This window comes from Protopterus annectens, chromosome 12.part0, assembly GCF_019279795.1.
Source record: "Protopterus annectens isolate FY-2018-M chromosome 12.part0, PAN1.0, whole genome shotgun sequence".
Lineage (NCBI taxonomy): Eukaryota > Metazoa > Chordata > Ceratodontiformes > Protopteridae > Protopterus > Protopterus annectens.
This window is the reverse complement of record NC_056746.1, coordinates 300277326-300290700: the sequence shown is the minus strand read 5'-3', so window position 1 is coordinate 300290700 and position 13375 is coordinate 300277326.

The following is a 13375-nucleotide window of genomic DNA, read 5'->3' as shown; positions in this document are numbered from 1 at the left end:
TATATATATATATATATATATATATATATATATATATATATATACCCATATATCTACATATATCAATATGTTGTACATGTTTAGACATTAATATATTTACTCACACACATACATCTATATGTTGGAATACATTCTCTGTACTGTCGAATGACTGGACTGGATGATATGTTTGTGAAGAAATCAGGTTATGTATATCTGCCATGGTTTAGTGATAAATCATTTTGTGTATGGAGTGCAGGGTCCTGGGTTCGAGCCTTGGAGAGGCAGTTTATTTTGTTGCTGGGAAGAACAAGGGACGGTTGCTATAGAGTGATTAAGGCACTTTTAAGCAGTTGTAAGCAGGTTTGCACCAGTTTGCATGACGGTAAGCACTGATAACCTCTGCTTATATTTTCTTACAGTCAGTTAGCTTCAAATTTCTCAACCTGTGTAGGCATCGCTTATCCCCACGCAAACCCATGCAAACCCCCTTACCACTGCTTAAAAGTGCTTACTGCCACTTACCCCTGCGCTAATTTATTTAAAGAAAAGAATAAGGGTTTGATAGGAAAGTGGTGAAAAACAGGGAACAAAGAGGGAAAGACAGTAGGGAAAATAGCTAGGCATGTGCAGGAAGGGTATAGGAAAGGTCCATAGCTGCCCATTTCTTACACAGCAACAGCTGTGCATATACACTAAATTTGCAGGTACATTTGGAACCTCAAACCACTGGGAGTGGGGTGAGGACAACATGTATTCATTGTGATGCCAATTAGACCAGATTAAATGTGTCCAGTGGACACATGTGCAAAATGGACAGCTATGTATGGGGCAAGATTTTTTTGAGGGGACAGATTGCCCTTTTATTTTTCAGAGGAGAGTGGGATGTTGGGGAGGGTTCGTAGGTATATTTGGGGAGGTAGGTTGGGTAGGTTAACAGACAAGACACACGAGATGCATACAGGGCCGGTATATGACACATTTGGGGGGTAAACACCTTGGACGGGAGGGTTGTTTGAAGTCGCAAGCCCATGAGCCCCCAGCTGCAAACAGTGGGACTGAGGTCCCCACCCATGGGCAGTCACCACTGCACCTTCAGAGCCCTGAAGGTGGCTGTGCTGGGGGCTGTGTAGGAGGAGCAGGCTCACCCTCCAATAGCGCCACTCGGCCCTTAAGCTGGCATTGCCACTCTCGATACTCCAGATCAAGCTCCCTGCACACCATGGCCTGGACCTGTTGAGGGGTGACAGCTTCCCCTCCATTCCCACTCCAAGAGGGGGGTGAGCCCCATCCCCTGCAGCGGTTCCTCCTGAAGGTGGCACAGGGCCCACGGAGGATGAGGTCCCAGGCTGGGCCCCAGATGTGTTTGTGCCCGGTGTCATGGCCAGCTGAGGTGGGACAGGTGGGTCCGCTGGGGACCGACCTTCCCATACGAGCTGTGTTATCACAGGTTTATGACAGATATGGGTTAGTAACAGTCAGCAATATTCAGGATTAGTTATAACAGCATGCATAGGTATTCCCATTAACCCGACACACCAGATTTAACACAGTTGCAGAGCAAGCAGAGCACATGCATATATGGAACAACAGTGGCCATTACAGGAGCATGCAGGATTCATTGATGGCAACAGGCCACCAATATGGGTGTATTTTAACATGGCACATGCACAGAAACAAATATGAATATTTATAAACCATTAGGGCATATGTCCCAACAAAAGTTTGGAGTGTACACAAACCAGTTGAGGAGTGTCATTGGGTTATTATACACATATGGTAGGGGTGAAAGAGAGGGTTCAGTTAACAACTAATATATCCTTGTAGTTTTCACAACATTCTTAGTCACTGCAGTGATCTTTCCCTTACATGTATTATTACACTACACAATGGCCTTATATTGTACACTGGTATGTTTATAGATTATTATATATGTGACCTGTGTCTTACAGGCATGACAGGCTGCAGGTGTTAATGCAACATGTGTTGAGAATTGCTGTCATACACTTTGGGTGAGGTGCTAGAATGACAGGTTTGTTTTCATATACATTCTCTGACTATGTGCACGTTTGACTATCAGTTATATTTCATTGACAGCTGCCTACATTTGTTGGATCATCACACTGAATTTTCAGGGGAACAGGGTACCAAGCTGGTGATATGGGCTATTTATGTGGACATGCTGGATAGATTGTAACAGTTGTGGGGTATGAATATGCATACAACTTATAATTTGAACATTCTAGCAAATTCTGTACAGTTGGGTGTAATTATGCATACAGCTTTCTATCTGAACATTGCATCAAAATCTGTACAGTTGTGGGGTATGATTATGCATACAACTTAGTAGCACTCCCAGGATTCAAACCCCTGCTGTGTGTGACAAAAAATTATACCTACCATTACAGTATACTGTGCTATCAGGGAATTGATGTAAAGCTTTTGACTGTTTTCTATCTAAGTCTCCCTAACTTGTATGATATGACTGACCTCTTGGCACTTCCAACATTGTTATGCAGGACGTCATACCCATTTTATCTGCATACCACGTGTGGGTGACACTGCTTAAGATACAACAGTGCTACTTATAGTATGGAACAGATCACCAACATATGAGAGAAGAGTAAACAGAAGCACTCCAGGGGTTATACCTTTATTCACAGACTATTACCACATTTATTTCTACTGGTACAACACTTTCTAAGGCTCTTATATTTTTTGTTATGACAGTACATGCAGATTGATTATTAACCTGCTTCGCAATGCAGCCTTTGCAGCCTAGCATCATGGGCTTGCTGGTTCGCAACCCGCTCATCTGCATCTGTCAGAGAAATGCAGTGCTATTTAGCCATACCGTTCCATAGTATACACAAGCTAGGCAATTATTTACTACTTAGTAGAATGGGTACTTACTCAGTACTGTGGCATTGGGCATCTGCCGAGACTCCTGGATCCACTGTTCCAGTACATCCCCCATCTGCTGCTTCAGGTCAGAATGGTGGCACCTGACCTGCTCACCAGTCCAGGTGATACCTGTGGCACTGGTGAGGTCACGGGCGAGACTGTCCCAGGCCTCCATTTTATACTGCGAGCCCTGGTACTGGCCCTGCAGTAGTCTCTGATCATGGTGTTGTACCAGGAGACATACCATGATTTTGGACTCCTGTATGCCCCAGCACTGAGCTCTAAATCGAGTGCCTTTACCCACACCAGCCATTCCGCCTGCAGTAAGAAGCTACAACCAGTTATGAGAAGTATTCCCGCCTGTGGGGTTTCAATACGTCCATTTTCCCACACTTTCCCATGATTGGCCAGTTTTGAAAAGGCTAAGCTATGGGCACACCTGCTTACATAAGATTGGCACTGCTTAAAGAAGTATACCACTAGGCAGATTGAACTGGCCCCCCTACACGTTGCTTACACTTACTAACTTGAGCTGTGCTGCGGTTAGCATTGCTTAATAGTTAATTATCACCATATTTGCCATTTGGCAATGATTTATTCTTCATTACAGGTTGCATATGTGTCTGGTATATGCGATTCATGTGTACATACACTGTATGGGAACCCGGGGACTTCTACACTTTATTATAATCACACCTCAGATCTATGCTTACTGCAGTGCTCCAGTTTACATATTTATCTTATGTAGAAGGTAACATCACTTCACACTGTACATAGATTCATTTCACATATTTGGTTTGGCTTTCCTTTGGTGAGGATTAGTTTGCTGATACCTCATTCATATCTGTTGCTATGATGGCTTAGTGGTAAACTGCTGTGACTGTAGTGTACAGGGTCCTGAGTTTGCATCTTGCAGAGGCAGTTTATTTTGTTACTGGGCAGAACATGGGCCATTGGATACAGAGTGATTAAGTTTCTTTAAAGCAGTTGTAAGTGGATTTGCATGGATTTGCACAATGGTAAGCAATGCTAACCTCTGGTTACAGTTTCCTACACTCAGTTAGCTTCTACTTTGCTTAATCTATGCAGGCAATGCTTACCCTTGTGCATACGCACTTAAGCACGCTTACTGCTGCTTATTTTTGCTTAAACCTGCTTACTAGTGCCTTATTCATTATTCAGTGACACTTCACATGTGCATTTAATGCAGTACTCTAGTTCACATTTAAATGTTATTATGCAGGTTATACGGCAAAAAGATGTGAGAATATGTTCATATACAGATTTCACATGGAAAATGGGACTCAAACTGGGAATGCCTGTTCATTAGGTGGATGCTTTAACCACTACACTATTGCTGTGCTGCTTCATTTGCATATATATTCCTTGTTATCCTCTTCAGCCCTTTCAGCTGCTTTACCCATCGCGAAGCGATGGGCAAACCTGTGCACCTACGGTTAGTTGTACTCGGGGTTTTAAAAAATTACTACAAGGGTTTCCTCGTTTTATTTAAGTGTACTGTTGCTGTTGAACACATGGGGACTGTTGGTGGGGATATGCGGACACTTATGAGCATTCTTCTGTTCTACTTTGCAGGGGCATGTTTATTCTGAGAGCTCTGCTGTCAGACACGGCCCCTGCATTTGTCCACGCTCCATGTACCATTAGGAGTTCAGGCAGCATGCCTTCATTACTATGCATGGCACACTGCCATCCTCCTCTTAAACTGCCGCTTACGTGCAGGACTAGATTAGTCCTGCATGGAAGATTAGTGAATCCGGGGGTTTGTCTTTTCTATGTATTATTGAAATGTCATCTCTGCCAGTTGTCTTATCCTTTCTACTGTCTGTCCATTTTTATATACCAACAATTGTTCTCACTAATTGCATATAGTAATGCCTCTATTTTATTCATGTATCTACAATGTTTTAATTTGTTAATTGTATGTAATAATGTGGAGCTTTTCTCCTCGGGCCTCCACTGAAAATGGGATCCTCCAGGCCCAGGGGACGTTCCCAGTCAACAAATGCAATAAATAAAATAAAATAAATAAATAAATTACAAGCAATAAGTATTTACAAGTTGTTGAAAAGACCAAAACGGATGTATGATATTAGTACAACCTTAAGCAAACAGCATAAGGTAAGTATCTACATAGCTTATTGTGTCTGTGAGCTCTCTGTAGAGTAGTACTGTCTAACAAGTATCTACTTAGAACCACGAGCTGAAACTGCAAACAAATCCGCTTAGGCAAACGCTGCTTCACACGCTTTATTGTAGTGAGATTAAACGTTAACAAAATTATCCAACGCTTTTCGTCTAACTCAATGGTTAGACTTCTTCAGATAAACTGACAAACATCATACAATTAGTGCACACTTGTTTAAATAGCAAGCCTTCCTTGGAAAACCCGACGAAATTCAAACCAATGATGAATTTGCTTCAAGTGACACTACTGCTTTGTGTTTAAAATCACACAGATCTAAATGTTCACTAAAATAAACAATAAATTTACACCTTTTAATGAATTCCTAGAATTTATTATTATGTTAAAAATGCTCAGATTTGCATATTAAAAAAATGAATATATAGAGACATAATAAAATGTGACCAGAATGTTAAAACATAAGGTTTACAACAGAAGGCAGTCTATTTTACATGAATGAGTGATGTGCAGAGAGTTCTAGAACTGAATTACTGAAGCCATTTGATTGTTCAATGGTACTCTATTTCAAATCAAAGCTATGATATCGCTCGATTACAACTTGACTGATCAATTGATAAAATCATGATGATTAAGAATCATGTTGGCTGAGAATCATATTGATTTAACCAATTTTTTATAATATAAAAATCAATGAATTAACATTATTTTGAATCAAATATAAATTGAGATAAAAAATTAAGATGAATCGATATCAATTTTTCATTTTATAAATACATGTTGATTTCAAAGTTACCTTTTTTTTTAAAATAACTTTTTTTTAAAAATTTATTACATAATTAGTTGTATAAATTACTTATTAAAATTAATGAGTTGCAGGGGCTATAAAGTTATTGCAGTTATTTATATTAGGCACTACCATTCCAGACAATAAAAAGAGTTATAAAGATTCAATAGTCTGAAAATTATTAGGATGCTATTTTTTGTGTATATTTTTTATTTATAATTTTTATATGAACAATTGATTCTACCAATTGATTATTCAGATCGCTACTGTGCCATTTTTTTCTCAATGAGACTGCCTATCGATTACTTCTCTAAGCTTCTTAATTTTAAAAGACACATTAATGAACATTTCTCATTGAGGCCTGGATAAGTGAAAGCATTAAGCTTAATCTGCCATAACAGTTCACTTTTTTCCAACAATAGAATAAATGGACCCCCTCGGATGTCTTGCTTGATTTGATGAATTACTTTGAAACAAAATTTGTGTTCAGGATGTTCCATAACATGCCTCGCTAAAGCATTGTCTTCCTTATGCAAATTGATGCTTCTTAAATGCTCGTAGACTCTGTCCCTTAGCCTTCGCTCCATCTTGCCTATATAAAAGCACGGGCAAGCCTGGCAAATGGCCATATAAACGATTCCTTTGGAATTGCAGTTGTATTTGCCCTTAGTATGCATTTTAATTACATTGATGCATGTTGTTATGCCTAGAATCATATAATGGCAATATGGGTAATTGCCACATTGTCCCATTCCTCTATAAAGGTTTATCAAGTTGGCATAATTATGCTTTTGAAATACATCTTTGAGGTTAGAGCCTTTCTTCCATATGACCTTAGGTTCTGAACCTAATTTAGATATTAATGAGTGGTCATCGTTAAGAATGTTCCAATTCTTCAATATAATTTCTTTGATACTGGCAAAATCCAAGGAGAATTGTAATATACAAGCCAAGTTATAGTCTTCAGTATTAGACCGTCCTCCTGTTGTACGTTGGAGGTGAGCACCCTCAAGTGAGGAATTATGATCTTTTTGTTTTAATATAGGTTTAAAGTAACCATTTGATCTTTTTATGCTGACTTCTTCCACTATGGGGTCCAAAAAATACTGAGGGTATTGTCTATTGAGAAACATCTGTTTAAGTTCCGAGCATTCCTGCTCAAACTTTTCGTCTGTTGTGATCATACATGCAGCTCTAACGAGCTGTCCTTTGACCACCGACTTTTTCTGATGTAAAGGATGTGCGCTGCTAAAATGCAGAAATTTGTTAAAATAGGTAGGGTTTCTAAAAATATTTGCTTCATATGCCTCTTGTGACCTATTCTTGCTCAACTTTACATCTAAGTACAATATGGATTCTTCATTGTATGTATGAGTGAATCCTAAAAATTCTGTACTTTCGTTGAACATCTTTACGATTTCTGTTGCCTGTTTTTCATCCCCTTGAAAGGTAATTTTGAAATCAACATGTATTTATAAAATTAAAAATTGATATTGATTCATCTTAATTTTTTTATCTCAATTTATATTTGATTCAAAATAATGTTAATTCATTGATTTTTATATTATAAAAAATTGGTTAAATCAATATGATTCTCAGCCAACATGATTCTTAATCATCATGATTTTATCAATTGATCAGTCAAGTTGTAATCGAGCGATATCATAGCTTTGATTTGAAATAGAGTACCATTGAACAATCAAATGGCTTCAGTAATTCAGTTTTAGAACTCTCTGCACATCTCTCATTCATGTAAAATAGACCGCCTTCTGTTGTAAACTTTATGTTTTAACATTCTGGTCACATTTTATTATGTCTCTATATATTCATTTTTTTAGTATGCAAATCTGAGCATTTTTAACATAATAATAAATTCTAGGAATTCATTAAAAGGTGTAAATTTATTATGTTTATTTTAGTGGACATTTAGATCTGTGTGATTTTAAACACAAAGCAGTAGTGTCACTTTAAGCAAATTCATCATTGGTTTGAATTTCGGCGGGTTTTCCAAGGAAGGCTTGCTATTTAAACAAGTGTGCACTAATTGTATGATGTTTGTCAGTTTATCTGAAGAAGTCTAACCATTGAGTTAGACGAAAAGCGTTGGATAATTTTGTTAACGTTTAATCTCACTACAATAAAGCGTGTGAAGCAGCGTTTGCCTATGCGGATTTGTTTGCACTTTAAGTATCTACTTAGCTTATTGTGTGTGTGAGCTCTCTGTAGAGTAGTACTGTCTAACAAGTATCTACATAGCTTGTGTCTGTAAGCTCTTTGTAGAGTAGTACTGTCTAACAAGTATCTACATAGCTTACTGTGTCTGTGAGCTCTCTGTAGAGTAGTACTAACAAGTATCTACATAGCTTATTGTGTCTGTGAGCTCTCTGTAGAATAGTACTGTCTAACAAGTATCTACATAGCTTATTGTATCTGTGAGCTCTCTGTAGAGTAGTACTAACAAGTATCTACATAGCTTATTGTGTCTGTGAGATCTCATTAGAGTAGTACTAACAAGTATCTACATAGCTTATTGTGTCGGTGAACTCTCTGTAGAGTAGTACTAACAAGTATCTGCATAGCTTATTGTGTCTGTGAGATCTCTGTAGAGTAGTACTGTCTAACAAGTATCTACATAGCTTATTGTGTCTGTGAGCTCTCTGTAGAATAGTAATGTCTAACAAGTATCTACATAGCTTATTGTGTCTGTGAACTCTCTGTAGACTAGTACTAACAAGTATCTACATAGCTTATTGTGTCTGTGAGCTCTCTGTAGACTAGTACTGTCTAACAACAACAACAATGAAGATGAGTAAATAGGGACTGATACATATTCTAGGGGGTTGGTACAAGTACACTACCAGCATGAAGAAAGATGATTATGCAGAAAGGTTTTGAAATGGGAAGGATTTTGAGTTGTTCTAATAGACAGAGGTAGAGCATTCCAGTTCTTGGCTATTGAGAATGAGTAAAGAAGCTGGCCTGGTAAGAGGTTATGTTTGTGTATCTGTAAGAGCTTCTGGTCTGCTGATATAAGGGGTCTGTTTGGGTGGTAGCAGTTGAATGTTGATCTCAGGGATGGACATTCTTGGGGTTTGTGAGCGGTGGTTAGTTGTAAGTAGGAGAGGTAGTTTGGTAATTCTAGCCATTTCAGTAATTTGAGGGCAGTGCAGTGATGGGTGAGTATTTGGAGTTGGTTGCAAACTTGGTGATTTTATTGTAGCACATTTCTAGTTTGAGTTTAGAGGAGCTTTTGATATTAGTAAGTAGAGGGGTACCATAAAGGAGAGAGGGTAGGAGGTATGTTGTGGCTAAGGTTATTCTTGTGGATGGGCTTAGGAAGTGATTATGTCTATAAAGGGTTCCATATGTTTTGCTAACATTATGTTATATATGTAGATCGAATTTCATGTGTTCATCAATAGTGACACCAAGGAGCTTTGTGTGGCTGATTACTTCTGTTAATGATTTATTCAGAGAAAAGATGGTGAACTCAGTCTTATTTATGGGAGTCATTTTTAAGGGAGAAGAGTTTGATTTTGTATTTTGTAGGGTTCAGTGTTAAGTGGTTATTGTGGATAGAGGTTTCATTGGAGTAGAAGGCCTTTTGCGTTACTATTAATAAGTCTGTTTAAAGTTGACAGAGCAGACAACAGTAGAGTTGTCTGCGTACTGAATGATAGATCCTTGAGATAGTGATGACTGGAAATTGTTAATGAAAATGCTACATAGTATTAGTCCAAGTATGGACCTTTGGGGTATGCTAGTTGAGTTTTTGAAGAATGGAGAAATGGAGTTTTACCATCTAACAACCTGTTGCCCTTCATTTAGATAACTAGAGAACCAATTTAGAGTATGGGGGGGGGGAGACCAGTGTTAGTGAGTTGGGTGAGGAGTAGAGGGTGAGAGACAGTGTCAAAGGCTTTGGATAGGTCAAGGAAGAGGGTCGATACAATTTTCCCAGTGTCACAGGCTCTATTTACAGTATCCATAAAGGAGATAAGGGCAGTGGTGGTGCTATGGCTGGGCCTGAAGCCATGTTGTGAGATTGAGAGTATTTGGTTGTCTAGAAAGTAGCGGAGAAGTTGACTATTGATGCATTTTTCCAAGCTTTTGGAGATCAGAGAAAGAATTGCAATGGGTCAGAATTTACTGATGTCATTGTTATTGTCACCTTTATGAAGGGGAGAATGAAGGCCTTTTTCCAGGCTTTGAGGATGTAGGACTCGAGCATGGATCTATATATAAGTATGTTTATGGGGTAAGAGATACCATCTGTGGCAATTTTTAGGTATTCTGAGGGTAAATTATCATAGGCATTGGAGCAGGGTTTTAGTTTTAGTAGTAGTTGTTTTATAGTTGAGGTTGGGGTGGGTTTGTAGGGATTGGGATCTTGTGAGAGTTGGGTGTTGATTGGGGAAGGGGAGGGGAAATGAGTGGGTGAACTAATTATTGATGTGTAGCAAGTGGAGTAGGTTGTTTGAGAGAATTTTGGTTTGATGTTAGCTATGGAGTAAATAAAGATGAAGAGGGATGCTATTTCTTCTGGACATTTATCAGGTGAGGGCAGGGGTTGTTTTTTCTGACTGGGTTGAGTAGTGAGGTGACGGAACTCCAGAATTGTGGGGGTTCTGCTGATGGTTGCACTGAAGTTTTAGGTAATATTCTTTTTGTCTTTGTTGACTACTTTTTTAAACGGTTGCAAAGTTCTTTGAATTTTTGTAGGTCAGGGTTTTTTCTGTGTGCCTGCCATAGCTTCTTTATTTTGTCTCTAGCATGCATGAGAAGCCGAGTGTGTTTGGATAGCCAAGATGCATGGTTATTTTTTAGCCTCTGTACATGTAATGATGCTAGACTGTTTCGAGTATTCATGAAAGTAGTATTAAAGTAATCAACAGCTTCGTCAAGTAAGAGAGTTTTTAGTAGAAGCCAATCTGTTGATTTTAGAATGTTGTTGAAGGCAATATGGTTGAATGATGTCAAATTCCTTGTTTGTTTATATTGATGCTGACTTTGACTGGAGGGGGAATCATGGTTAATGAATACAGGGAGATGACCACTGAGGGTATTTGGGAGTGTTCTGGCTGAGAATATTTTGTTGGGGTTTGTGACCAGAATCCATTCTAAGACTGTTCCAATATCATTCCCTTTGTTAGGTCTGGTGGGGAATTGTATGAGCTGGTTGAAGTTGAAGAGATTAATATTAGAAGATGGGTGATTGGAGTTGAGTTCTAGCCAATTGATATTTATGTCACCAACTATGATAGTCTCATTTTTAATTTTGGTGGAAATCCATGCTAGAATGTCTTCCAATACTGGAATGTTATTTCCAGGGAGCATATAGTGGACTACTATACAAAGTTTTTTGCTGTTGTTCATATTTAAGAATAATATAATCATTTTTGCATTAGAGAAATGTGGTATGGGGTTTGTAAATGGAACAAGATTGTGGGAGTTGAAAAATAGAAAGGCAACACCACCTCTTTTTTATGGATCCTATCTAACCTTATTGTTTGATAGCCTTGGGGGGATTCAATGTCTTTAATATGGGGTTTTAGTCAGGTCTTGGTGGTTGCGATGATGTCTAGTTACTGGTGGGCGACCCATGCGTGAAAGTCTGAGATTTTATTTTGAATGCTTTGGAGATTTAAGTGCACTATGTATAAAGACTTGTGGAAGTTTCTGTGGATGGGTGTAGTGAGAAGGCAGAGTATAGTGGGACCTGGACTGGGGTGTGTATCACCACATAAAGTTATGCTTAGGGGCTTGAAGATGTGATATAAATGTTTCAGGTTTGGGGTAGATTTGAGGTGACTTGTTTGAAAATATAGAGTAGGCAATAGTAGGTTCAACTGGTTTTTAATAGGAGGGGTAATGTGCTTTACTTTGTGGTGGAGGAGGAGATTTAGTTAATAGAGGCTTGGGGAGATATCACTATAGCAGTTGGGTAGAATTGGTAAAGAGGTGGATGTAGAGGAGGTGGGAGAGAAGTTAGTATTGACAGAAACTGGGTGTAGAGCAGAGATAAGTAATAGGGGTATAGTGAGTATGCAAAGGAGTAGGGTAGAGCATGTGAGTGTAGTGGTAGGGAACATGTTAGTTGACCTTGGAGAGAGGGATGTTACCTGAAGTAGGACTTAATTGAGATGTTTTTGAAATGTAATTGGTTACAGGTGCATATAGTGAGGAGCATTGGGTTGGATTGGTAAGGGGGAGGACTATGTGGGGGGAGTGACTAGGAGTATTTTGAATGATTGGTGGGATTTCCATATGTGATTGGATGGAGTTCTTGAGGGGAGGGGCTAGTTAGGTATACATTTAAGGAAAGTGGGGGTGAGTGGGAATGGGGCTAGGGGAAGGGAACGTAGTGAGCTTGAGTGTAGAGAGGGCCAATGGAGTGGGCTGAGTGCCACTCATGGGGTTTCTCTGTGAAGAGAAACAATCAGCAAGCCAAAACCAAAACGTTTGGAGCTGAGTTTGCCCAAATGTAACTAAAGAGAGGTAAAAAAAAGGAAACTGAAGGAAAAAACGTAAGAGGGTTTATTAACGTGAAGTAAGCCTGAACAATGGTAGATAACTATAAGGGTAGCTAGCATTTTTCAGTCTTTTCACCAGAAACTAGAGTGTCAGTGGAATCTAATTGGATGGGTGAAAGTTTACTTGATAAGGTGCAGTGGGTGGAAATGGAAAGAAAAAAACAGGAGGGATAGATAGCTTTTAAGAGCAGTGTGCACACCAGAACCACAAAAATTAACTAGGAGATAAATTACTTAATTTAAGTAAAGAAGTTTGCATATGAGCCATACGTTGAGCACTCAAGATTACGCAGGTATTCAGTTTGTCACTTTTATACCACAGAGCTGGCACTCAGATCAGTTCTTTTTCTGGGAGAGAGGAGTAGAAAACAGTGATGCTTCAGTTTGGGGTAGCTGAAAAAAATAAAGAGAGAAAGGAATTTTAAGGCATGTGGAAGTGGAAGTAAGCTGTGAGAGAACAGAGAAGAGATAGAGGGGAAAGATGAAAGTTGAATGAGAGAGTGACAAATAAGGTAAGTAGCAGAGGTATTTAAGAGAGGGTAAGTATGAGGGTGACAGCAGAGAGACTGGTACACGTTGGCAAGGAAATTCCTTGGAGTAGGTAACAGTGTGTAAAGGGAGGGAAAAGTCAGTAATATGAGTGGGAAAAAGGAACAATATTCCATTTAGCAATGGAAATACCAGAGTGACATAGCGTTGTAACAGCAGGTTAAAGGAGACAGCAGAAAAAAATCTAACCATACAAATAACAGTGCAAGCATTCAATTACAGTCAAAAACCAAACAAGGTACGTATTTCTATAGTAGTATAGACTGACCAGAAACAATTACTTTTTCAACATCCGTTCAAGTATCAGATATTAAGCAATGATTCTAGGTTGCTGGCTGGGAAGCAGAATTGCAATGTGATAGAGAGGTACTTAAAATAGGGGAGGAGCTGTTCTGATTCTAGACAGGCTGGGCATATATAGGGCCAGTTTTCTAATGTAGTCAAAGTTAAATATGTGCA